At 38.5% G+C, this 27725-nt stretch overlaps 1 long non-coding RNA gene across 1 annotated transcript in view; it reads right to left on the bottom strand.

Annotated features, from left to right (window-relative positions):
* Positions 1-6588: 6588 nt before the first annotated feature.
* LOC128315564 (uncharacterized) overlaps positions 6589-27725 on the bottom strand; it is a 310565-nt gene continuing 289428 nt past the window's right edge. The window contains exon 4 of the long non-coding RNA XR_008298433.1: positions 6589-8199. This is a non-coding gene — a long non-coding RNA (uncharacterized LOC128315564). The remainder of the gene's footprint in view (positions 8200-27725) is intronic.

Raw genomic sequence — 27725 nt, 5'->3', positions numbered from 1 at the left:
CATTTTCATCTGTGCTTGACTTTATGGGATTAGCTTTATTGGATGAACTCAAAGGAACTTCTCAAAGCTCAGCTGAATTTTATTTTACAGTCAGCAGGGAGTACATAACATGGAAAATTAGTTTCTGAGAAGAGATGATTCATGAATAAACATAGACACAGAGCTATCAAATGGTTAATACCCATGCTAACTACAATCCAGGGCCCTCATTTATGGTATGATTCATGAATGCCAAATAGAAGGAAAAAGTTCACTTTTAAAACCATTAGCCCAATGATAAGATCTTTGAGAATCTCATCCAAAGCACCATTCCCTGACTATTGAGAGTTTCTTAATGTTTGTGGGAGATAACCTCTTGACTTTCTTTTTCTGCAATAAGCCTTGTCTGGTGAACCTGGAGTTCGGCGGAAAAAGATAACACCTTCCCTCCTGTGGACTTTGACAAATGACAAGTTCTGAGTCTACTGGAACCACTTTATTCTTATCCAGAGAAATCTAACTGTCAGCATGTTCTTTTTAGTTAAATCACTCACTTTCTAATTTTTGCTTCACCTTTGACATAGCATTTTGTTATGTGGCTACAGCTTGAGCAAAGATTACGGTATTGTTAAAAGGTTAAATTCAGTAATGATTTTAACCTCGTGCAGGTTTGTGAAATTCAGAGATAATGACTATACCAGCTACCTTGTGATTCAGGGGCAGGGAGGCAGTTTTCACATATGAAGCTAATATCCCACAGCTACCTTAGTAGCACATTTAACACACAGGTAACCAGGGTGGTGTTATATGACCAAACATGGAGCTTGCAGTTGCACTGACCAACATTCAAATCCCAATGCTGCCCCTTTCTGGCTGTGTTTTCTGTTTGACAAATTACTCAATTTTGTTAAATTCCATTTTCTCATTTGTTGAAATGGAGCCACATTCCTACGTCATAGAGCTGTCGTATCGGTGAGATGATATGTGAAAAAAAAAAAACCCAAAACTACACATAGCACTTGATATGTAGTAAGTACTCGATACATGCTGATTTTCCAATCTTTCCACCTTGAGACCAAAGGGGCTTGAATTATCAGAAGGTCATAATTATTATATGGTTTCAACTATCCACTCATCCTGGAATATAAATTTCAAGGGCAGTAGGAGAATAAAGCTCACATATCCATAGCTTCAAAATGGATTAATTATTTATGTTAGCATAATTGTGAAAACCTACAATGCCTTGGAAACAAAAGTTTCATACCACCTTAGAAGAGGACTCTTTGTGGAAGCACATCTTTCCACTGCTGAGAGAGTCTGCCTTTCTTAGCCATTCTTTTTTCTCTCCAAGTAGCTTGGGAAGTTAGCCTCATTATCTCCTCTAGTACAAAAGGCCTATAATCAACAGGAGAAATTTCCCTGCTACATGAATCCACTAATGCTTTCTTTCCTCACAGAAATGAAGTGGCATTCATTTATGACATGAGGATTGAAGAGGAAAAGAAGACACATAGAGAAAGTAATGGTATTAGCATCAGTCATGATAAAGATGGCTAATGTTTATTAAGCTGTATGTCAACTATTTTGCAACCATCTCTTTTAATACCTGCAACATCCCTATGAGAAGAGTAATATTATCAATTTCATTTACAGTTTGAAGAAACTAAGGTACCTAACCTGTCCAAGGTTATCTCTCTAGGAGCGCGGAGGTAGAAATTCAAACATAGGTCATCTGAAAGCAGAACCATGTTCTATAAACCATTACACTGTTGGGAGCAGTGAATTAACAAAAGGGAGAGCTACAGTGGGAGCTCACTCATCATGTTAGTCTAGCGGGCAATTCCCCAGCATGATGTCCCCCTGGGGGGACATCATGATACCTCATGAGGTTCCCAGGGGATCCTTATTGTTCTTTAAGGAAAGTGAAGATTGTATCATATCTACATCTACTGTTACACAAATAAAGAGTAGAGTTTGGGAAAGTATTACTTGTCAATATCAATTTATCCTGGTAAGACTGAAAGGTACTTGGGAATCACCAGTACCTGGCTCATGACTTAACAAATAATAAATTTCTAACAATTGAAGAAATGGTATGTATGGAATCTCTAGTGGTTTCCTGATTAGATGGGATTCTGCCTTACTCTGAATCTATCATTTCTTTCCATTGCATGTAAAAACAAACAATGTAATTTAAAAATGGGCAGAGAATATATTGTGCCTATAGAATAGAAGAATTAATATTGTTAAAATGTACATACTACTCAAAGCAATCTACAGATTCAATGCAATCCCTATCAAAATACAATGCACTTTTCACAGAACTAGAAAAAGTAATCCTAAAGTTTGTATGGAACCACAAAGCAAAGAATAGCCAAATCAATCTTAAGAAAGAAGAACGAAGCTGGAGGTATCACACTTCTTGATTTCAAACTATACTACAAAGGTATTGTAATCAAAACAGTATGGAACTGGCACAAAAACAGATCAATGGAACATAACCAAGAATCTAGAAATCAACCCATGCTGATACAGTCAATTAATGTTCAACAAAGGAGGCAAGAACATACAATAAGGAGAAAACAATCTCTTCAATAAATGGAGTTGGGAAAACTGGAGAATGAAACTAGACCACTTTCTTTATCATATACAAATATGAACTCAAAATGGATTGAAGACTTAAATGGAAGACCAGAAACCTTAAAAATCCTAGAAGAAAACATAAGGGGAACAAATGGGACCACATCAAACAAAAAAGCTTTTTTCATGGCAAAGGAAACTATCAGTGAAACTAAAAGAAAACCTACCGAATGGGAGAAGATATTTGCAAATGGTATAATTGATAGGGGGTTAATATCCAAAATATATAAAGAATTCACATAAATCAATATAAAAAATCAAGTTAAAAGATTGGCAAAGGACCTGAATAGACATTTCTCCAAAGAAGACATACAGATGGTCAACAGACACATGAAAAGATGTTCAACATCACTAATCATCAGAGAAATGCAAGTGAAAACCACAATAAAATATCACCTCATACCTGTTAGAATGATTATTATCAAAAGACAAGAAATAATAAGTTTGGCAAGGATGTGGAGAAAAGGGAACCCTCATCACTGTTGGTGGAAATACAAAATGGTATAGCCACTGCGGAAAACAGTATGGAGGTTCCTCAAAAAATTAAAAATAGAATTAGCATGTGATCCAGCAATCTGACCTCTGAGTATTTTTATTCAAAGAAAATAAAACACTAACTTGAAAAGATATCTGCACCCACATATTCATTGCAGCATCATATATAATAGCCATGATATGGAAACAACCTATGTGTCCATCAATAAATGAATGGATAAAGAAAATGTGTGTATGGACACGCACGCGCACACACACACACACACACACACACACTGGAATATTATTCAGTTATAAAAATAAAGGAAAATTTGCCATTTGCAAGAACATGTATGGATCTTGAGGACATTCTAGTAAATGAAATAAGTCAGACGGAAAAAGACAAATACTGAACGATCTCATATGTGGAATCTTAAAAAAAATTGAGCTCATATGTACAGAGAACAGATTAGTAGTTGCTAGTGGTGGGGTTAGGTAGGGGATGGGCAAAATGGAAGGGGGCCAAAAGGTACCAACTTCCAGTTGTGAAATAAATAAGTCATGGGTGGATGTAGAGGGTATAATGCTAATTAAAATAGGTCAGTCAGAGAAAGACAAATACCGCACAATTTCACTCATATGTGGAATTTAAGAAACAAAACAAAGAAAGAAAGAAAAAAAAGAGAGACCAACACCACCACCACCAACAAAAACACACCAGACTTCAATACAAAGAACAAACTGGTGGTTGTCAGATTAAGACAGGTAGGGGGACAGGTGAAATAGATAAAGGGGATTAAAAGTGTCTTTATCATGATGAGCACTGAGAAAGTATAAAATTGTTGAATCATTATGTTATAAAACTGAAACTAACATAACACTGTATGTTAATTATACTTCAGTAAATAAATATAAGTCACAGGGATGTAATGTACATCACGGGTAACTATAGTTAATAATACCATATTGTATATTTGAAATTGCTAAAAAAAGTAGATCTTAAAATGGTACTAGGGGTTCTTACCTTTTTGTGCCACGGAACCATTTAACAGTCTGGTGAAGTCCTTGGAACCTTTTCTCAGAATAATATATTAAAAAAATTTTTTATGTCTGTATTTATTTTTAAGAGAGAGTAGGAGCAGGGGACAGGCAGAGAGAGGGGGACAGAGGATCCAAAGCAGGTTCTGCACTGACAGCAGCAAGCTTGATGAGGGGCTTGAACTCATAAACCACGAGACATGACCCAAAGCGAAGTCAGACACTCAACCAACTGAGCCCTCTGGGAGCCCCCCAGAATAATATATATTAAATACACAAAAGATATAACGCTATAAAACAAACTAATCAAACTTCAGTTATCCAAGTACTTTAAAAATCAAATCTGTAATTAGTAATAAATGCATTAAATAATAAGACCTAAAGGTAGGAAATTTCAAGTTTGTGGTAAGTATAAATGTTAATTTGAGATAGCTAGTATAACTGAATGGAATATGAAAACATCTGAATCCCAATGGTGACAAAAACAAACGTGCTGGTAATGCTATCAAAGTTTACTGCTCATGTCTATATTTGAAAGAAATGTGAAGTTCCAGTCAAAGTTTAGTAACAATTTTTCATTGGATTTATTTTTTCGTTTAAGTTCAAAGACCTCCTTAATTCAAGGCTCATACCTTGGCCCCAGGTACAACCTTGGATTGATATCAGATAGGGTTTAGTATAGTGTGGCTCATAGTGAGAACTCTATAAATTACTCGTTATGCAAAGACTTCCTCTTAGGAATTGAAATGATGTAATTCCAGTAGAGTGAGCCACATGAAATTGCAAATTTTGTAGGTAAAAAAAAAAATCAAATTTGAGCAATTTCATGTGATTCAATCTAATATAATTTAGGAACCATATAAAGTAACTTGTGAAACTATTTTAATTCTTTAGTCTATGAGGTTTTTTTTCTTTCCTAAGAAAGTGTATATTAGCTTAATGTTTTTTTGAAAGTATAAACTATTCAGAATCATGTGTTTGCCTGTTTCTGTGGGTTCTTTCCAGTATTTGTTGACAAAGACAGATGGGTATTTGGGTATTTGGAGATTTATGATTCTTCTTAACATACATCTTTATCTTCTTAATTATAGAACATTTGTTATGCCTGTGATTTACTCATTCCTAATGATTCATTTAGACCTGAAAAATCTCTCCTAAATTGCCAAAAAGTTTAGCCTTATTAATCTAGAGGAAGCCCATGACCTAGGCGCGTTTAGTTTTGACATATTATTTGGAAAGATAATTTAAGGTTTTTCAGTCACCCATAAATGGGTGTCAAGTGTAGTCACAGAAGTAAGGTACCCTGCGCAGCACTACACTGTTTCTGGATTGAAAGAACGGAGGCAAGGGGAAATTTCAGTTACTTGATACAAATTTAAGTTCTTAAAACAGTGTTTCCATTGCAGGCTTCCTTCCCTATAGCCCCGATTAGTGGTAGAATCTGAGGGTAGAGATTCTCTTTCTCTTGTGCATTGTAATATCCTGGCACAGAGCAGACATTCAATAAATGTTTGTTGAATGAAAGAATGAAGAGATGATGAAATAAAGAAATACTAGCCCCACTAAGTGCTCTTCTCACCTCTGGCTGATAAAAGAGAAGAATCAGTATATTATGTTTCTGGTTTGGTTTGCCATTAACATTCAAATGTTAACTTTACACTTTCCGAAATATTGTCAATTCAATAAAATATAATCAAATGGGAGAGAAATAATTAGCTTTGTGAGCATATTAAAAAAACATTGCTTTTAAAGATGATTCATTCTTTTTCACACGATGCACAATAAAATCAAGCAAATAAACAAGACTGTGGAGTTTGACTTAAGTAAAATACGCCACCTTTGAAGCATTACCAAGTTCTTTGGAGGCATCTGTGTCCATTCAAACTACTGACCATATTATTAAAAGTTTGGTTGTTTATTATGGAAAATATGCTCACAGGAATATTATGGAAAATATACTGATAGGAAAATACTAAAAACACATGGCACATAGTAGGCACTCAAAAATAACATGCTAATCGGATTGATTAATCTGATAAAAATACCATTTTGTTGTTTTAGTTTTTGTGTTTTAAAATTAGTGACAAAATGAGCATCTTTTACATGTTTATTAATCATTTCTTTTGCTCTGAGCTATTTCCTTTGCCCTTCTTATTAATACTGGGCTCTTCATATTTTTGTAATTGATCTATGAGAGCTCAATCTTTCATCCTAAAAGTTGAAAATATTTTTCCTAGTTTAACAAGGTCTTTTGGCACTGTGTATGTGTGTGTTTGCCATGTCAAGAATGAATATTATTCTATTTTTTAAAAGGTCTTTTCATGGGTCACCTGGGTGGCTCAGTCTGTTAAGCATCTGACTCTTGATTTCTGCTCAGGTCATGATCTTGCGGTTTGTGAGGTCAGGCACCACATCAGGTTCCGTGCCTGACAGTGCAGAGCCTACTTGTGATTCTCTCTCTCTCTCTCTCTGCCCCTCCCCTGCTCATTTTCTCTCTCTAAATAAGTATTTAAAAATTTTTTTAAAAAGGTCTTTTCGCACAATATCATAAAAATATTTACAGCTTTGTTTAATTTTTTTACAATTTAATTTTTTTACACTCACATTTTTGATCTATCTAACTTGGGGATAAGAAATTTGTACAGATATAGCTTTATTATTTTCCAAATGGCTATCTAGGCATCCCTGATTTTTTTCACTGTAAACCTGTTTTTTCCCCCACTCTCTGGAAAACCCAGCTTTATCAAAGTCACCCTGTCATAAACTTGTGATTATTTCTGAGTTCTTTCCATTGAACTTTCTATTGTTGCAAACCACAATTACAGTTGGTTAATCCACACTTGCTATTTTCTTTCCCAGAATTTTCTTTGCTATTCTTGCATGTTTATTTTTCAGACAAACTTTACAGTCATTTTGCAAATTCCCATGAACTCGTGACTTTGATTAGAGTTGTATGACCATTTAACCCAGTGCCTGATACATAGTGTGAGCTATAACAGTAGTTTTAATACAAATTATGATTACCACACCAAATATAATGATAGATATGAAGAGGATTAACATCTTTACAATACTGAGTCTTCTTATCCAAGAGAAAATTTGGATACTTTTCATTTATTTAAACTTAAAAAAAAACCTACCTCAGTAGTTGAATGGTTTTCTAGTCTACTCACTGCTTACTCTAGCTCTTCTCTCTTGCAACAATTATTTTACACCTTCCTTTTTTTCCTTAAATCTCCTTTTCCAGTGTCTATACTTTTATAGAGAAAGTCGATATGACCTGGTTACACACAGCTCCTTCATCTTCCTCCAAATTAGCAAGCCTACCTCCATTTACATTCCTTCTCCCCTTCTCCACCCCAGTTACGAATGATCTTCATGTTCCTAAGTCCAGCAGTCATTTCTATGCCTCATTCGACTTGACTTCTCAGCAGATCATTTAACATAGTCGCTATTTATTTCTTAAATATTCTCTAACTTCCTCTTCCCTAAGATCATTTTTGGGTTTTTAACTCCTTTTGACTGCTCCTTCTAAGTTTCCTTGACCTTTAAATGTTCAATTTCATCAGGAATTTCCTCTGGGCCTCTTCTTTTCTTTCTCTTCCCTCTCTCCCTTAATGACTGTAGCTACCCCCTTGACTTTAAATATCATCTATATGCCAAGACTTAAAGCTTTATCTCTGGCCCATGTCTCTGTTTCTGTGTTCCAGTTGGACATACCTACTTGACCTCTTGAAATTCCCACTTGGAATTCTTGCTGGCATCTTATCCTAGATTTAAAATTGAACCAAACTACTCCCTACCCCACTTCCAATTTGTACTTCCTCTAATCCTCCCCACCTGAGAATATGGCTTTTCCATCCACTCCACTGCCCGTTCCAAAATCCGGGTATAATCTATGCCATCAACAGCTCACATTCAAATCGTTACCAAACCTGTCCATTCACTGATTCCCATCTTCACCACCCCCACCCAATTCCAAGAATTGCATCACTAACCTGGACTCTATGAGAGCTTCCTTTTTTCTGCATATTTGTAGGTATCCTTTCCAACCAGGTTGTTCTCTACCTGTAAGTCAAAGTAATAGTTTAAAAATATAGGCTGAAATTATTAGTGCCTTGCTTAAAGCTTTTTAGTGGATCCTCATTATTCTCCAAATAAAGTTACTATAATTCCAAGGTCCAGTATGTTTTGTTCCCACACTCTTTCTTTAGCATTGTCTTCTGTCAACCTTCCTTATGATTCTTTGCTGAAACCCCACTCCCTGAAATGCGATGATCTTCTATTTTCCTCCTCTTTTTTGTTTGACCAATTCCTATTCATTCTTAGGCTTAACTTTAAATGTTATATCATCAGGAAGGCCTTTTTTGACCCTTTAGTATAGACTAGATTCTAATACTGTATGCACTTACAGCACCTTATACTTTTCCTCTATGTTATAGTAGTTATCGTATAGTTTTTTTTTATGATCTATGTCTATTATTATATTGTATTCTACATGATGTCAGGGACTATCAATTTTTAAAAACTTTTTATTTTAAGTTAATAGTAGAGTCCTATGCAGTTATAAGACACAGTACAGAGAGTTCTTGATTTTCTCTAATGGCAACAACTTGAACAACCAGAGTACAAGATCTCAACCAGGAAATTAACATCAATAGAATCTTCCAACCTGATTCAGAGATTGCCAGTTTTACATGTGCTAATGTGTGCTAGTGTGTGTGTGTGTGTGTGTGTGTGTGTGTGTGTGTGTGTTGTTCCTTCACGTTTGATCACATGGAGATTCATGTGACCACCATAGCAGTCAAGATGCAGAACAGTTCAGTTAAAAGGATACCTCTTTATAGCCACACTCCCATCCCTCCCTATGACTTCTTATATTGCAACATGTCTAGGACTTAAGATAGAACTTGGTATCTAGTGGATATTAAAAGTATATCTGTTAAATGAATAAAATTCATAAATTACATAATTTATTAAAGCTGAAAACCATTAAAAGAACAATTAACCACAACCCAAAAGGATTTGGGAATTCATGGAAGGAAAATTTATCAAAATAATATCCCATTACAATATTTTTAAAAAGAAGAGTTGATAGCCAAAAAATTAAAATTTTGTGTCAATCTCAAGATAAAGATTTTTTCAAAATACATAACTATTCTTTTTCTTTTTCTTTTTTTTATATAGAGAGAGTGCAGGTAGGGGAGAGAGACAGAGGGAGAAAGAGAATCTTAAGCAGGCTCCACGCTCATCATGGAGCCCAATGAAGGGCTTGATCCTACAACCCTGGGATCATGACCTGAGCCCAAAAAGAGATGCTCAATGGAGCAAGCTGCCCAGATGCCCCTAGAACTATTCTTAATATGGTAAATGAAACTGCTCTAAAAGGAAAGCAAGTATTAATACATGGTAAAACATGTTAGCCCCTTTGAAGAGGAATGTTTGCTGTCACTGTTATTATTCTTTGTAATTTTAGAATCTTGTCAATGTAATAAGATTTGAAAAATAATTTGAGCTTATCACTCCTCGCAGGGAGAGAGAAGGTTTGCTGGAGAATGAAATGAATGGTGAATTGTGGAGTGTCTCAGTTACAAGGTATTGGAAAGGACTTAAATAATTTGGCTTGTGTCAAGTGACTTTGGGGCGGGTTTAAGGAAGCAGGGCTTAACAGTGGACAGGATGTGGTCATGAAATGGGGATAACTCTATGAGTGGCTACCTTAATAAATCTTTTCTAGAGGTATAGGAGACTGGGCCAAGGCTAGAGCTGTAACTGGTAAAAATCAACAATCACACATATTAGTCAAAATAGGAATATATTTGGTATTTTGTGGCTTGGACATTGTTCATGTTTTGTCTGTGCTCAGACATAATTACAGAGTGGTCTTGTTTTTGTCTGGATTCATGATAGTCACAGTATGGATGTGTCTGATGCTAATGGTCTATGAAATTGTGGATATTTAATGGAAGAACACCAAAGCCTGACTTGTAGTACCAGACCAGCTCCAGGATGTCAGGGATTATTTTTTTTCTCAAGGCAATTATCATTATTTGCAAACTATATTAATGTCTATACATAACCACTGTAATAAGAAATTAACTTTATCAAAACAGTATATTATTTTGGTAATATTTGTATGAAAGACAAAGGCAAGCTATCCATATCATCTATGTCAGCAATAGGTCATTAAAAATTTTTTTTGAGTGTTTATTTATTTTTGAGAGAGAGAGAGACAGAGTCCAAGCTGGCGGTGGGGGGTAGAGAGAGAGGGAGACACAGAATTCAAAGCAGGCTCCAAGCTTCGAGCTGTCAGCAAAGAGCCCGGCGTGGGGCTTGAACTCACGAACCATGAGATCATGACCTGAGCTGAAGTAGGACATTTAACCGACTGAGCCACCCAGGTGCCCCAGGTCATTTTAAAATAATAAAAAATAGACTTCTTTCATAATAGAAAACAGATATATGAACTAAGATTAGACTTAGTAAGATATGTTAAGGAATTTAGTTAGAGAAAACAAAAAAATTTGTACTCATACATAGACGATGACTCATTTAGAAATGTTCTTAATAAATATGGTACCCTTCTTTTTGTATATTTTGTAGCACTCACCTACTTCAGGTATCTACTTTCCCGTGTATCAGAATGACTTATTATGAAGGGAAAGCTGTAATACCAAGAGTTCTTTGCTAAGTGCATTTGAGTGACTGGTCTATCAAATGAAAGGAACAGGAAAAAGCTGGTGAGACACTATAAATCTTTGTATTTTCTAAGAAATCAATTCTAAGGTTAACTTAAGAAGAAGAAAAACAAAAGAATGTAACTTCTAAACAACCATAGCTTATCAATAGGGACTGGCATGGGTTATAAATGAAGCAATACATGATCTCATCAAATCATGATATATTAGTGATAGGGGAAAGATTTTTTATTAACCAAGATATGAATAAAAGGGGGTAAAGTGAGAAATGACCCCAAAATCCAAAATTATTTTATCATGTGATAACATAAGATCCTTCCCTTGTTCTATGAGAGGCAACAGTTGTGGAGGAAGGAGCATGTTTATGGAAATTAGATTTCTAGCTACATATTCCTTCTCTTCAATTTACCAGGCTATGGAACCTTGAGCACGTTATTTAAATTCTCTGAGTTTCAGGGGCACCTGAGTGGCTCAGTCAGTTAAGCGTCAGACCCTTGATTTTGACTCAAGTCATGATCTCACAGTTCTTGAGTTCAAGCCCTGAGTTGAGCTCCTAGATGAGAGTAAGGTGCTGGTTTGGGATTCTCTCTCTCCCTCTGCCCCTCCCCTGCTGGCAAGCCCAGGCTCTCTCACTTTCTCTCTGCCCCTCCCCTGCGTCCAAGCTCACATTCTCTCTCAAAATAAATAAATAAACTTAAATTCTCTGAGTTTCAGTTTCTTCATCTGGAAATGTGGTATATGTGCAACACATGGCACTTTACAATGATCACATGAGACAATATGTTAAAAATAAAAACTACCTTACTACTGACGCAGAGCAGTTCTCAGAAAAGAAAATGCTGATATCCTACATATACATTCCTCCTCTCCATTTTCTCCTGAGATTGACTTAGAAGAGAAATTTAGATTATAGTTCTGAAAAATATCTGACATTAAACATTATGAACCCTAATGCCTAACTCTAAACACAGTGTAAGTTTAGGAACTGTGCCTTATGGTGATAAATTTAAAAGACTTTAAAAGAGGGGGACAAAACGTAAGAGACTCTTAAATATGGAGAACAAACAGAGGGTTACTGGAGGGGTTGTGGGAGGGTGGATGGGCTAAATGGGTAAAGGGCATTAAGGAATCTACTCCTGAAAGCATTGTTGCAACTATATGCTAACTAACTTGGATGTAAATTGAAAAAAAATAAAATAAAATATAGTTGAAAAAAAAAGACTTTTTAAAAAGGCATTCAGGGGTGCCTGGGTGGCTCAGTCGGTTGAGCATCTGACTTCAGCTCAGGTCATGATCTCACAGTTTGTGAGTTCAATCCCCACGTCGGGCTCTGTGCTAACATCTTGGAACCTGGAGCCTGCTTCAGATTCTGTGTCTCCCTCTCTCTCTCTGCCCCTACTCTGCTTGCACTCTGTCTCTTTCTCTCTCTTTCTCAAATAAACATTAAAAAAGAAAAAGACATTGAGACAACCACTTTAAAGGGGTTCTGGTCACCAATTCCAATATGAGGGGAGTGAGTCCTACACAACACCAAGCAATTCTCTGGCACCAGATGGGTGTCTTACAAATCAACTCAATTTTGACACTCTCTACCTGAATAGAGCATCAGATTGCACAGGTTAAGGGCTCAGTCCCACAAGACCATCCCACCCCTTCAGATGCTAATCACAAGCCCAGATGGTCACCTGTACATCTCACAGGTTGGCTAGACATCAGAGGTTCCTGCAGCCCCCTTCAAGGGTTCAGTTAAGAGCTTTATACACAGAACTCAGGAAAACATTTTACTTACTAGATCACAGGTCTTTTTAATAGAGGGATATAATTCTGGAACAGCAGATGGAAGTGATGCACAGGGGAAAATGTGGGGAAGGGGCTCAGAGCTCCCATGCCCTCTTCAGACATGTCACTCTCTTCTCATCTTCTTGTATTTATTAGCTCGGAAACTCTCTGAACCCCCTCCTCTTTGGGGTTTTTATGAGGGCTTCATTACACAGCAAAGATTGATTAAATTATTAGCCACTGGTGAATTGAATCAAGCTCCAGCCCCTCTCCCTTCCAGGGCAGACGAGGGAGGTAGGACTGAAAGTTCCCACCCTCTAATCATGGTTGGTTCTCTGGCAACCGGCCCCCATCCTTAGGTGCGTCTAAAAGCCACCTCATTAACACAAACCCAGTGATGGTAGAAAGGGGATTGTGAGGAACAAGATAACCATTTCACTTTTATGGCTCTGAAGCGTTTTCAGGAACTGAGGACAAAAGACCAAATGTGATAATAAAAGATTGCTCTTATTGCTCTGAAACTTGCAAAAGGGAGCTGAGACAGGATCTGTGGATGAATATCAAATATAGGCGAGAAATATATTTTGGTAACCTGAATAACCAAATACATAATTCTTATAAATCATCCTATCGCATACCTCTTCTGAGCTTCTTTAACGTGAGGCCATTCTAAGACTTTCTGCTGCTCCTGGTGAAAAGATAATGTTCCACCTCTGGCCCACTAGCAGTACAATTAAAATACCAGATGACAATCACAGCTGTTGGAAAACGAAGCCCCTGGTGTTTCTTAATTGAAATACCAGCACAGAAATGTGACTCTTACTACTTTCTACCAGGCTTTCATTGGAGACCTGATCAAATACCATCAGAGAATTGTCTCCCTTGATTATCTTGTGAAACTCCTGGGATCTGCCATCACACCCTGGATTTTCCTCAGAGAGGAAAGGGTTTCCTCAGAGTCAGAAAGGATTTCAAAGCATTCTTCCTCAAGGGGTGGCTTCTAAAGCACCGCCCTCCCCCCCCACCCCCTTCCCCCTCAACAGGTTAGGATTTGCCTGTGGCTATGAGACACACTATTAAAGGCCAACTTGCAGTTGTCACTCAAGCCTTCTGACTCTACCCACTCCCCTTCTCTATCTGGTGACTTGCTGCCTCTAAGACAGAGACTGCTGTTTCCCTGGGGGGGAGGAGAGGCGGGGGGGGGGGGTGGTGAGGGGGTGGTAACCTTGTCTGGTGCTGACTTAGTGGAGACTTTGCTCATCTCTGCGCTTCTCTAAAGCTGAACACACACCAGAGACATTTACAAACCCGACTGGGAATGAACTTGGAACCACGAAGTTCAAGTCTCTTGTGAGCCAAATCATTATTTAATCAAGTTGGTGGATGTGGAAGAAAAGAGCAAAACCACTTAAATGTGGACGATAATAGTCCCTGACTTCACCTCTACTTGTGAGAAATAATCATTCTTCTCAGTGACACATACAGTAAGTCAGAAGATTGCCATTTACTGCTCTTGCTTTTAGTGTATTCCTCATCATTATATATGGCATTCCATCATCAGCAAAACCTTAGATTTCATTGACATATAGGTTATAAATTCATCTTGGAAAAAATAAGACTACTTTTCTGGCATGAATATATAATATGTGAGTATATACAACTTAGTTCAGTCTTAATTTAATTATAATATGCAGTATCTCATAACTTATTTGTGTTTTCATCTTATCCACACTTTTTTAAAGGTCCATCTTAAAAATGCATCTCTGATGCATGACTTTCTTCCTATTCAATATTTTTTTAGTTGAGATTTTTAAAAATGAAGGCACTATTTTTGTTCATTTCTCCTTAAATATTGCTGAATTTTCCTTGAAAACATTAATTACTTATTGAAAGAGAAATAAATATAGGGGAGGAAAAGGATTTTTATTGTAAATATTTGAATATTATAAAATCATTACTAATTGGCCTACATGAATATTAAGGTTCTTCAGCCCTAAAAAAAAGTCTAGACTGTAAATATATGATAGCTATCACTGCAGTTTCTTTGCCAGAAGCACTTTATAGATATTAATCTCCATTTATCTTCACATCACTCCCAATAAGGTAGATAATGTATTTTAGCTATTTTTAAAATATATGATGCACTTGAGACTTTTAAAAAGTGAAATACATTTTTCAAAGTTACACAGCTATTAGTGACAGAGCTAGGATCCAAAATTATATAATAATTCATTTTTAACATAGTGAGATAGCTTTTTTCCCTTCTAGGATGTGATAGACAGTAATTTTACCAAGTTTACAATTAGCAGATTAATCAACTAAACAAATGTAGCAGCTATAAATTTCAACATACTCAGGTGTGCAAGAACAGCATGTTCCCTATGGATTAAAGCAGCTTAATTTTTGATTGTTAGTCCTGTTATTCTCAATATTTCTAGCATCCTCACCTACCCCAACAATGCATCTCATACTGTCCAGGGACCTAACATGATACCATGAGAAGAGGGGCTTTTTGTAAGACCGTCCCTAGTCAGGGGTGCCTGGGTGGTTCAGTCAGTTGAGTGTCTGACTCTTGATTTCAGCTCAGGTCATGATCACAGAGCTGTGGGATTGAGCCCCACATTGGGCTCCAAGCTGAGCGTGTAGCCTGCTTGAGATTCTCCCCTTCACCCTTTGCCCCTTTCCCCCACTTGCATGCTCTCTCTCTCTCAAATAAGAAACAAAGTAAAATAATAAAAAATAACTAAAAAAAAAAAAGACTGTCCCTATTCAGTCAGCCTAGGGGACTGGGAATAGTCCTTGTATCCATTCCTCTTTGAGGGTTTGCTACCTCCTTAGAATTATTGCCTTCTAGGCAGGATCGGAGTCCACTCTAGTCACAGACTAGAAATCTCTCTCTATTCTCCACATTCTCAGCCCCATCTTTTTTTTTTTTTTGAAGCTAAGGGCAGTGAAAAAAAGACTTGACAATCATCTGCTCTCCCCACTTATTCAGTTGCTCTGTCTATACCTAGAAATCCCATTCTTTATTTACCACACCAGACTTTCTCCATTCACTGTTCTACTCCTGCTGCATACCTGGCCTCAACCTTTCTCTGAGACAATGAAGTTTGCAGCCAGCTGCCATATTGAATGGGAGTAAGTGAGGGGTGGGGGAAATTCAGGAGAAAATGTAAGTTAATATTTCAAAATATAATCAAAATCCATAAATATTTGGGGAGTATGGGAATTGTCTTTAGTCTGAAGAGGCATGGGGATAGGATAGAGGATGCTAAATAAATAAAAGAAATTATCCCAATCCCTAGGAACCCCCAATCTATTAATAATTAAAAGAAAAGAAAAAAACAGACCAAACTATTACCTGTAAACCATCAGAGGACAACAATACCTAACTGTGCAATAGGAATTCAGACAGGAGAGAACTGAGGAGAAGCTGAAATACAGAAATATCAAAGTATTTTAATAATACCTACTGCCAAATTAATTAGATATTACCAATGGAATTCAAAAATAATTACTAAACATCTATTATGTACCAAGCACACTACTAGGCACCAGGAATACAAAAAGCGAACATAATTTTATCTTCCAAGTCAGGGGTAGGGGGCTGAAGATGGGGAGGAAAGGAGGCAGACATTGGAAAATGCTTTTTAGTGGATGTGATTTTGAGTTGGGTATTAAAGAAAAAGTAGAATTTTGCAATGGAATTATGATTAGAGAAAACACTGTGTGCAAAGGCAATGATAGAATTAATCCTGCTTCAAGCTCTTCCTTTCCCCTAGGCATGGGACTGAGTTTTGTTAGGAATAGCAAACAGCATGAGTAAAGAGAGGGCAGTTTTTCATCAGATATATCTGGGTGAAAGGCCTCCTCACACAACACGAGGGAGGGTTAGTTTAGATTCCCTTATATAGATTGAGGATAAGAGCTGAAGCAAACTGTAGCTTAAAAAATAGTCTTCACTATGACTAGTAAAGTAAGCCAATGGCCTAAGGTCAAATTGTACAATACATCTTGGTTCAGGTCCATGGGTTCCAAGATAGGACCATCGATAGAATGAGGTATCAGTAAGTCTGCAAAGGTCATATGTTCTAAAAATGAGACCACTGACTATTTCAGTAACTTGCCTGGTTTACAACTTCGGAACAATCCATGCCAAGACCATCTTAAGACTAATTCCAGCCCCCAGGTCCTATAAGTACTGTACCCTAAGCTCCTCTTTTGACCCAATCCACAGTTCCTCTGCTTTGTATTGTCTCCTGTTCCAGTAGGCTAAATCAACCTAATTTTTTTTTTCTTTTACTACAGGCATGTTCCTGGTAGTCTCCAGACAGAGTTTTCACAAACAGATGATCAGGAACCCTTGCTGCGATAGAGACACACTCTTACTGATAACCACACTTTGGTCTTGAGTCTCCACTGGTTCAAAGCCAATCTACCTGTCTCACCACCAATGTGAGCTCCAAATATTTTGTTGCGCCCTTTGGTATTGGTCTTATTTTGTCTTATGGATAAGATCTCCCAAGACATTTTGGTTATTTGATTATATATGTAGTCATTCTCTTAAAGCTATCCCAAAGTATTGATTTGCCATTCCTCTACTGTTTGCGTATTGACACTCTTGTGGTACATCTGAGAGATTCATACGGCAAGAGACAGGGATAGGCCCAATGAATTTGCATTGCAATTTGATGGTTGGTGATCAAATATCACAGTTTTATGAAAGTTTTGTTTGTTTTGTTTGTTTGTTTACTTCTTGGAGCAACATGGCTTCTTGTCCTTTGGGGGATGAAAATTTGTTGAATCATTTGGCATGGTAGTTCCTGTATAGTAAAATTTAATACTCTGAAGATCACATATTTGTGTCTGCAACATGGACAAACACTAAGACAAGAATCATAATAAAAATTTAAAGTATGTTTCATATGTCTCATAATCAACTTGGATTTCTTTCTCTCTCTGGGGGAAGCCAGCTGCCATGTCTTGAAGATACTCAAGCAGCCCTGTGGAGGCCCGTACGGTGAGGAACAGAGGCCTTCTGGCAAGAACCAGCAATAACTTGCCAGCCATATCAGTGGCCACCTTGGAAGTGGATCCTCCAGCTCCAGTCAAGCCTTTAGATAACTGCATCCTCCAGAGAAACACCAACACCAATAGCCTAGCTAAGCCACTCCCAAATTCCTGACCCACAGAACTCTGTGTAAGAGAGGGAGGCAAACCATGATTGACTATTAAATATGGAGAACAAACTGAGGGTTGCTGGAGAGGAGGGGGGTGGGCTAAATGGGTGATGGGCATTAATGAGGGCACTTGTTGGGATGAACACTGGGTGATATATGTAAATGATGAATCAATAAATCTTACTCCTGAAACCATTATTACACCGTATGTTAACTAACTTGGATTTAAATGTAAAAAAGGAACTCTGTGTAAGAAAACAAGTATTTGTTTGTTTTAAACCATTAAGTTTGGGAAAAAATAAGTAAACCATTGAGTTTTGGACAATTTGTTAGACAGCAATAGATAACTAATGTAACAGGTAACTATACTTATCAGATCATTGATATGATAGCTAATGTCAAGAGGACTTTCATTTAATTTGGATATGGATGGTTTATCTCTGCCAATGTCTCTAGGATTACTCCAACATCTGCTAATTGTCAAGAGCAATGGTTTTGGAAGTACCATAACCACTGGAGAGGAGTATCTACTAACAATTTAGAATCTTGAACCAGTAGAAATCTGAAATACTGCCTTTTACTGAAATCTTCTACTATTTCTTCCAGAAGACTAAATTTCTGATTATCTCTGGGGCCTTTAAATTAAAAAAAAGAAATTAAAAAAAAGAAACAAAGAAAAAAAAGAAACAAAGAACTCTGTGGATGATAAGTTGGTAGTTGGCTTCTAATATGGCCCCTAATGATCCCTGCCTCCTGATATTTGTGCCATTATGTAATCCCCTCCATTCAAGTGCAGATTGTATCCAGTAACTTGTTTCTAAGTGGTAAAATATAACAAAAGAGACAGGCTATCATTTCTAAGGTTAGAATACAAAAAGCACACGGCTTCTATGTTGCTTGCCCTTTTCACCATCTTACTGGCATATTCTGAGGAAAATAGCTGCCATCTTGTAAGCTGCCCAATAAAGAGGCCCACTTATATGAGAAAATGGTATCTCCAAACAAGAGCCACCAAGTACCTAAGTACTCAGTCCAGTAGTCCATAAGGAGTTGAATCCTGACAATGAGTGAACTCAGAGGGGATCCTCCCCCAGTTGAGCTTCAACCAACATCTGGACTGACGCCTGTAAGAGACCTTGAGCCACAGATATGCAGCTAAGCCATGCCCAGATTCCTGAACCATAGAAACTATAAGATAAATGTTTGTTGCTTTAAGCCATAAAGTTTTGGGATAACTTATTACACAGCCATAGACAACTGTGTTGAACAGTTAGATAAAATAAGACTAAATTGTCCTGGTTTATTTTTATATTAATAATTTTTATTATATGAATACAATATTATATAGCAATATGAGAATGGAGGTTTTCTCTTCTATTGAGGTTTTATACATAATCAATTTTATAGGGATTTAGTCACTAATTATCCTGCGAATAAGGATGTATTATGGATAACGAGAACATTGAAAAATCATTAATTTAACGCATAATGTCTGTTATAAATGTTACCATTTGACAAGGACATTTAAACCTACAGGAAAGAAGTCTTTTTTTCCTCTCATTATTCTGTTGACAGTTATCATACTAATCTTTGTGCATAAGCATGAGTATACCTGTTTCTAACCTGAATCATGTTTAAAGTAACATTTTGCCAAACTTCTCATTTGACTTGTCAAGTTTTTGTTTCTTTTATCATACATTTGATTAATAAGAGAACTACCATAATCACTTTGAAATACTTTAAGGAAAAAAAAATTTTAATGCTTATTCATTTTTGAGAGACACACAGAGAGAGAGAGAGACAGAGTACAAATGGGGGAGGGACAGAGAGAGTGGGGAGGGACACAGAATTGGAAGCAGGCTCCAGGCTCTGAGCTGTCAGCACAGAGCCCGAAGCGGGGCTGGAACTCACAAACTGCGAGATCATAACCTGAGCCCAAGTCGTTTGCTTAGCTGACTAAGCCTCCCAGGTGCCCCAATTTTGAAATACTTAAAATTTAATTTTTGTTATCATCTTTCATTTTATAAAACAAAGAAGCAAACATTAGTATACAGATATCATTAACTGCTTTTCTTTGGAGCTCAAATTTGGTAAAGACAGAGTCAAGAAGAGCTGTTTTCAAAAAACAAAATGTGTTACCAAAGAGTTATCTCTCAAAAAGACACAGGGTTCATTTTACCTTCCAAGAGATTCTTTCAAATATTTAAGAAACAAATTTATGTTATATAAACTCATGGGGAATGTAGAAAAACAGAGAGTATGCTTCTTATATAAATTTATGAAGTTAGAATAACTGACAGCAAACTGAACAGAATGAATGGGCATGTTGATGGCCGCAGAAATAAGGGATTCAGAGAGCAGGGCAAGAGATTCTGTGAGAGCAACAGAATGAAGAAGGACCTCCAGGAAATTCTTACTTGAGAATCCAAATTCTAATCAAGTGTCTGCTGCAGAAGCTTTTGTGCTTGCTGAGTATGATAACGGGCAGCTGAACCAGTTCTCATGCTTTTGAACTGTTTCCACTTGGGATCTACCTTTCTTCCCACTTGTGTTCTTCCAAATGAAATGGAGGGGCGCCTGCATGGCTCAGTTGCTTAAGCGTCCAGCTCTTTCAGCTCAGGTCATGATCTCGAGGTTTGTGATTTTGGGCCCCATATCGGGCTCTGTGCTGATCGTGCAGACCCTGCTTGGGATTCTCCCTCTCTCCCAATCTCTCTGCCTCTGCCCCACTTACACATGTGCGTTCTCTCTCTCAAAATAAATAAACTTAAAAAATAAAATAAAATGCTAAATTCTGGCATCACTTACAGAATCTGAGGTTTTAGCTCTTTATTACTGAACAAAATAAAGGGAGAGATTTCCCTCACAGCCATCTTTTCTTATTTTATAGCTATTCCCTTGGCTTGGACCTCTAAGGGGCCGTTGGTGGTTTCTATGGAAGCTCTATGGAAACCAGCTAAATAACAAGGTAGCTATGTAAAGTTTTTTTCTATATGATGCAATTATTTTCATTTAGAACACAATCAGCTGCTGTCGCACCTTTGCCTCTGCTTTTAAAAAATTCCTAGAGGGGCGCCTGGGTGGCGCAGTCGGTTAAGCGTCCGACTTCAGCCAGGTCACGATCTCGCGGTCCGTGAGTTCGAGCCCTGCGTCAGGCTCTGGGCTGATGGCTCAGAGCCTGGAGCCTGTTTCCGATTCTGTGTCTCCCTCTCTCTCTGCCCCTCCCCCGTTCATGCTCTGTCTCTCTCTGTCCCAAAAATAAATAAATGTTGGAAAAAAAAATTAAAAAAAAAATTCCTAGAGTCTTTGTGTGTGCCATGACTAACCTGAAGAAGAAAACACACACAAAACTGAACAACGGCGAAAGAGAGGGAGTGAGAATTTAGAGAGCCCATGAAGAATCATTTCAGAGGATTGCTGAGTCCTGGGAAAGTGAATTCTAAGGGATCAACATGGCAGATAAATAAAAGGTTATTTCTGGCTCTTTGGTTTTTAACATATAATCGTCAATATCCAGCTGACTTGGGAAAAATCACAAGAAATGATGTGTATCAGGTACCAAATTCTAGTACACATCCAAAACTCAGCTGTGGTCTTTCCTTTCTTCTCTTTCTTCCTGTCCCTAAAACCCCAAGGCAAGGAATCAAGGCTTCTAGACACTGCCGGATGAGTCAAGGTACTGCGGCCCAGACAAGCTAAGCACTGGCCCTGTCACCACACAGACACAAAGGCATTCAAGAAACCACAGCCTTCTGGTTTTGTGGCTCCTGTCTTCTTAATCAAGTCGACGCACAGTGTGTATGCAGAGTTCACCCACAACACACGCAAACACCGTGCAACACCTTGGGGCGGTTGGCTGGCAGAAATGTCCATCGAGCTGTGATTCACTGGGCAAGAGGAAGGCCTCTGGGGGCAGCCAATCAGAGTCTGGCCCAGGGGAAAAATCACTTGGCTTTTCCAGGAAGCCATCTAATTATGTTACTGTAATCCTCAGGCTTGCATTTTTCAGCCTCCTCAACACGAACTCACAGACTTCACTGATTATGTAATTACGGAAAACTTCACAACAAACATGAAGATTCCTTCTGGAGGCCACATTGAGGATCGGGATGTGCATTTGAGCGTGGGAGGGAAGCACACGGCTCACAAAGGGAAGAGCAAAGAGATTTATTGAACTTAAAAGGCCGCAGTTTAAAAGAGGCCTCTACCAGACCTCCCTTTTCGTGTGCACATTTTTTGCACCTGCAACTGTTTGTGGGTTGGAAAGCAATAGCCCTCCCCCTTCTCCCAAGAGACCATGCTTTAATGCCTTGGCCCCAAATGTGTCATTTTCCTGCCGGGGGGGGGGGGGGGGAATCAAAAGAAACTAAGTTTTTAGAACTTTGCTGTAAAGAAAATAATAGTTCTGAAAAGGATTGGAGCCACATTTTCAGGTTAGACACAGTTGTTAGAGATATGTCAGAAGGGAAAACATTCCTCTTCACTTTCTTTCCTAACTTGAGCTCAAGTTCTCCATTTCACTGGGTTCTGTGTGACATCTGTAGCTCCCATTCCAGCGGGGGCCGCACCACACTTTCCGCTCTGCAGTGCAGGACTGTGTTCAGACCACAGTGTTCAAAGTCTAGATTCCAAATGGACCTTCCTGATTCTTCACAGAGGAGATGTTGTATAAATTATTTCCACTGAAACAAACCTTTGATACCAGAAGTGAACGGTGGCATCTTAATTACGATGCTCATGAATGAAGTGCTGACAAATGATCTTGCTTTGGATGGTGTTTAGATGGTGGGTGGGGCTTGGGTTAGAGCTGGGATCAAAACTTGATTTTGGCCATTGATCCACTTCCTCTCTCCCCCACCACCCACCTCATATGTTGAGATGAAAGTTAAGAGTCGAAAGCCTCTTTTAAGCCATTATGAACTGTTTTATTCAAAGTGGCATCTGTGAATTCTTATAAGACTGGCCAAGATTTGCCAAATTATTCCTCCAGGGAATAGAAAGTTTAAAATCAAGGGTCATAATTGAAGCAAAAGCGCTATGCTCGTGTGAGATAGAATGCATCGCTAAAGAGACGGAAGATATGACAAAGCCCCTCACTCAGCATATATAATAATAGCACAAGGATGAACTTGAATGGACAGACTGGAGTAGTAGATGCAGATCAAATAAGCCCAGTCTTCTTCAGTTTAACTTGGAAGACATTAAGGATTTTCTATATGGTATAAACCTTGATGAATATTGATGATATGGGCGGGGTGGTTCTTATATATCTTATAAGATGCTAGTGTGCCGTGTGGTCAGGGAGCTGGAGATTTTAAAGAGTAGATATATTTACTCTCCTCAAAGAGTGGGAAATAATCATCTCAGCTACAGAGTGATCATTTGCCTCTCAATCTACTGTCCAAGTAAATGTTAACATTTTTGAAGTGGGTAGGTTTGGGATTCCAAGCAAACCCCACGATGGTCTTCAGTTCAGTTGTGTCATGGGGAGGATGCAAGAGAAGGCTTAAGTGGTTCATTGTCATTGAGGTACATTTATATCATTTTTATATTTATATTACTGAGTTACATTTATACAGACAAAATGATGGTATGGAACGAGGTGGGGCTGGTTAAAGGGAAACACGGGAAGCCTGGGGTATCAAGAATACAAGTTAAGGGATAAGGGATAAGAGAAGATGGAAGAAAGAATAGAAAAAGGAACAAAGTAAACTCAGGAGCAAATAGTAAATTACTTTGGACCACTTGGTGGAGAAAATGAGCAGTTTCACCTAAATAAATATATCCTGGCCTGACCTCACTGTTCTCAAAAGGGACAGTCAGAAAGTCTGCTAGAAAATGCAAGATAGGAGATTTAGAGCCAAAGGGAAAAAGGACCAGGATTCTAGGAGGCTTCTTATCCACACAGATTAGTTCCCCAAGAGAGCCTTATTTTAGACTTCTGTTCTCAAATAAAATAATGCCTCCTTTGATGGGTTCATTTCCATGGGAGGGAAAGGGTGAGATGAAAGTTCTATGTCAAGGGCAGAATAAGGTCCACGGAGACCATTAGCCTAGGAGGAAATTTTTGGAGGACCTGATACACTTAAGAGTTAGAAATCCATATTCAAAGATCTCTGCATTTCATCACCGTTTAGATTCCAAACACGCGGATTTAGGTGTCTGTGTAGAATTTTATCTGGCAGTGGGATCTGAACACATCTCTTTGCAAATCTTTTCCTATGGATGACCTTGACTTGTACAAATGATATATATATTTGGAATAAGGGCAGTGGAATGAAACCTCGATGCCTCCCAAATAGTTTCAATTACGGTTTCATTTAGAGGAGAAAAATAATTTTTTTCCATTTTATTTTTCTTCACTCCTTGAGAAAGTACATCATTGAGTTTTGTCTTCTTTAGCATTTTGGTATTTTAAATACCTCTCCCCTCCCATACAGGCAGGGCTTTCTTCCATTGAGAGGGCACCCCCCTAGGCGCTCCAGAGGCACGGTGCTGGCACTTTGTGCAGAGGCCCTGGAAAGCTCTCCCACATAATGCAGTGCACACTGGGGGCCCTGAGCACCAGCAGCAGGTTCTCCAAATAAAGCCCCTTCTCCAAGTAAGTGAACAGAAAAAGGACTTAGAGCCTGACTGTTTTACTTCCCACTCAACAAATAAAGTGTGCCAAGGGCATAAAATTTGCTCACTTTCACTATAAAGTGTGAAAACGAGAGACAAAAAAAGACGGCAGTAAAGATATACTAGGAGTGATCTCTTCCTTCCATTATTGCAGACACCATTGACCTGTTCGTTTTTTAATTTTTAAATTTGAGTAGAGTTGACACACAATGTTACCCGAGTTTCAGGTGTACAACATCACGATTCAACTTTTCCACAAGTTGTGCTGTGCTCACCACAAGTGTAGGTGCCATCTGTTGCCACACAACACTGTTACATTATCAGTGACTATATCCTCTGTGCTGTGCCTTTTATTCCTGTGACTTACTTGTTTCATAACCAGAAGCCTGGATCTCCCAGCCCCCTTCACCCATTTTGCCCAAGCTCCCAACCCCCTTCCTTCTGGCAACCATCAGTTTGTTCTCTGTACTTACAGGACCATTGACCAGCTTTTGAATTATACTCTTTTAGTTTGAGGTCATTTCTTTCTCTTTTTATTCCAGCGCCTAAGGGCTGTGGGGGTTTAAAAATTAAGTTTCTTTTGGAAGTATTACTGGGCTTCCTCTAGTCTTGTTCAGGGAAGTGAATCCCTTACGATGGTGTGCCCCTTCTGAGGACTTATGGACACTCTCTGTCATAACCCAGAGGTGATTAGCAACTCTCCACTTGCCCCAGCTACTAGATTATCTGTCTGCAGTTGGGAAATTCCACTAGCCACTTCCTGAAAACAAACTTTCTACTCTACGGCTATAGATGATAGCTGTAGAGTGCCCAGACAACTCAGTAAGCACGGGTGGGGAGAAACACCGAAGCCTCTTTGCCCGGCATAATCGCTGACCCCTTCTCCCTCCTATCTAGCCTCTGCCCACTTCATGGATTTTCCAGGGTTTTCCCTGATTTACAAGTTACAGCTATTTCTGTAAAACTTAAGCAGACATTTCCTCAAATGTTGCTAGTAAGTAAGTACAAAATAAAAAGTAAATCATTGTGGATGTACAGTTCAGATTTTGTCAGTCTGTTCATAGTATTTATTGAGTGACCAATGTATATTGGGAAAGCCTGGCAGGAAATACTTGTGGGGGATTATAAAACAGCAGTTACAACCACCAACAGATTAGGTGCCTTGCTGCAAGATTCAGAACACTCAGGAAAAGAAAACTTACGGAGGTTTCAGAAAGTACTCCTTTATAGTCTAATACATTGATACACATAGATCTATATAGTCTAATGCCTGTAGTCTAATGTTATAGTCTATCATAACATCTATATAACAAAAGAAACCCTCTCTAAAACATGTCATTTTCTTAATGTTTATTTTTTTTTGTTTTGAGAGAGAGAGACAGAGACAGAGACAGAGCGGGAGTGGGGGAGGGGCAGAGACAGAGGGAGACACAGAATCCAAAGCAGGCTCCAGGCTCTGAGGTGTTAGCACAGAGTCCAATGCGCGGCTCAAACTCACGAAATGTCAGATCATGACCTAAGCTGAAGTCAGACACCTAACCGACTGAGCCACCCAGGAGCTTATTTTAACTGAGCCTCCACAAGTCAGTGTACATAGTTCAATGTCATAGAGTGTCATAGTTCAATGAAATGTTCTTTCGTTTTACCTACACACATATCAACATAAAAAGAAAAATAAACACATAAGATTTGGTATTCATCTATTTGTCACCAAAGCTAAGCTCTTAAAAACCTGGTATACTAAATACATGTATTTTTATTTAAAAGTTTTTTTAGTGATTATTTTTGAGAGAGAGGTAGAGCATAGTGTGAGCAGGGGAGGAGCAGAGCGGCGGTGAGGGGGTGGGCGACACAGAATCCAAAGCAGGCTCCAGGCTCTGAGCTGTCAGCACAGAGCCTGATGTGGGGTTTGAATCCACAAACTGTGAGATCATGACCTGAGCCTAAATTGGACACTTAACTGACTGAGCCACACAGGCATCCCTAAATACGTGTATTTTTAAAACATAATGCTTCTCTGTCACCTTACTAATAATAGACTCAAGGGAACACTTAAATTATATTGGTTTGTCATCTGTACGCTTCTGAATCAGAAAGAATGTTAATGAATGAAATATAAAGAGCATCCTAAAACTCTTTTGGGCCGGGAGTGACCAGCAGATCCAGCAGGAGGATTTGCAGAACAATTGCTCAGACAGGCAACAAAGATAAAGGAGAGAAAGTTCTGGAACTTGTTGGGTAGAATGAAATATTGAAACCTAAGAACTTCCCTCTGAGGAAAGAGTCTTTTCAAACACATCTGTCTTGGACAAAATTCAAACTGCCTTCTCTCAGTGATTCATTTTCCCATAATTTTATATTTGTGCGTTTGCCACGTGAGGAAAAGAAGCAGAGTCTGTCAGACTTTTAAGGAAAAGTCCTGGTCAAGTTGACTCCTGGGCCCCACCAGCCCACCCCAGTCTTGAGATCAAGCCTAGGCGAAGGCAGGAGGGACCCAGGGAGCTTGAAGGGAACTCAGCACCGATGCATCGGTTAGGTTGTCCTGCCAGATCTTGATTCCTTGTTCCAATGTATGGGCTTCTGCCTTGTGTGAGCAGCCCCCTTCTGTAGTCCCTGACTCAGGGCTGCACTATTCTTGCAGCTTCTCTGGGCTGGGTTCTTGGCTTCCTAGAGAGTGGAGAACCACTCTGTTTCTAATGCCTGCTACTTTGTGTTAGATTGTGTGCTGCTGTCTGCCTCCCCAAACATCTACATACCCTCAAGATGCCCCTTTTGGTATCTAATAATCTTAGTCCTCTTTATTTGAACATTCACCTTAGAGCAAGCCCCATGCTGAGCAACTCACATGCATTATCTTAACTTAAACCTCACGAGTCAATTATTTCCATTTTACAGAAGAGGAGCCCGAGGCTTTCAGAGGTCAACTGGTTATTAAGTGGTGAAACTGAGATTCAAACCTACATCTGTCTTACTTCTGTCTCCTCTCCTTGGAGTTCTAGTCTATGTGGGTCTCCCCTCAGTGGAAGACAGCCCTCGTCTAGATCTTTCTCACTGCATGTGTGTTCTGAAATATGATGGGCTCCTTTGGACTTTTCAATGCATTTTATAAATAAATGTACTTTTGTTCATCAACTATCCTCTCCGTTTCTTCTCTTACTGCTACTGCACTCATAATCTAAGTGGCATTCAAGAATCTAAGCAAAATCCCAGAGCATCACTGCCTCTTGGACTTCTAACGGTCCCGCAAAGGACATCATAAAAGGAAAAGGCTGGAAAATCTCTGAAAGGAAGTTTTCGGAGAGTGTTTACGTGACAA

Source organism: Acinonyx jubatus, chromosome B2 (genome assembly GCF_027475565.1).
Source record: "Acinonyx jubatus isolate Ajub_Pintada_27869175 chromosome B2, VMU_Ajub_asm_v1.0, whole genome shotgun sequence".
NCBI classification, from domain to species: Eukaryota; Metazoa; Chordata; class Mammalia; order Carnivora; family Felidae; genus Acinonyx; species Acinonyx jubatus.
Note: the sequence above shows the minus strand (reverse complement) of the source record. Positions and strands in the feature narration are given on the sequence as shown.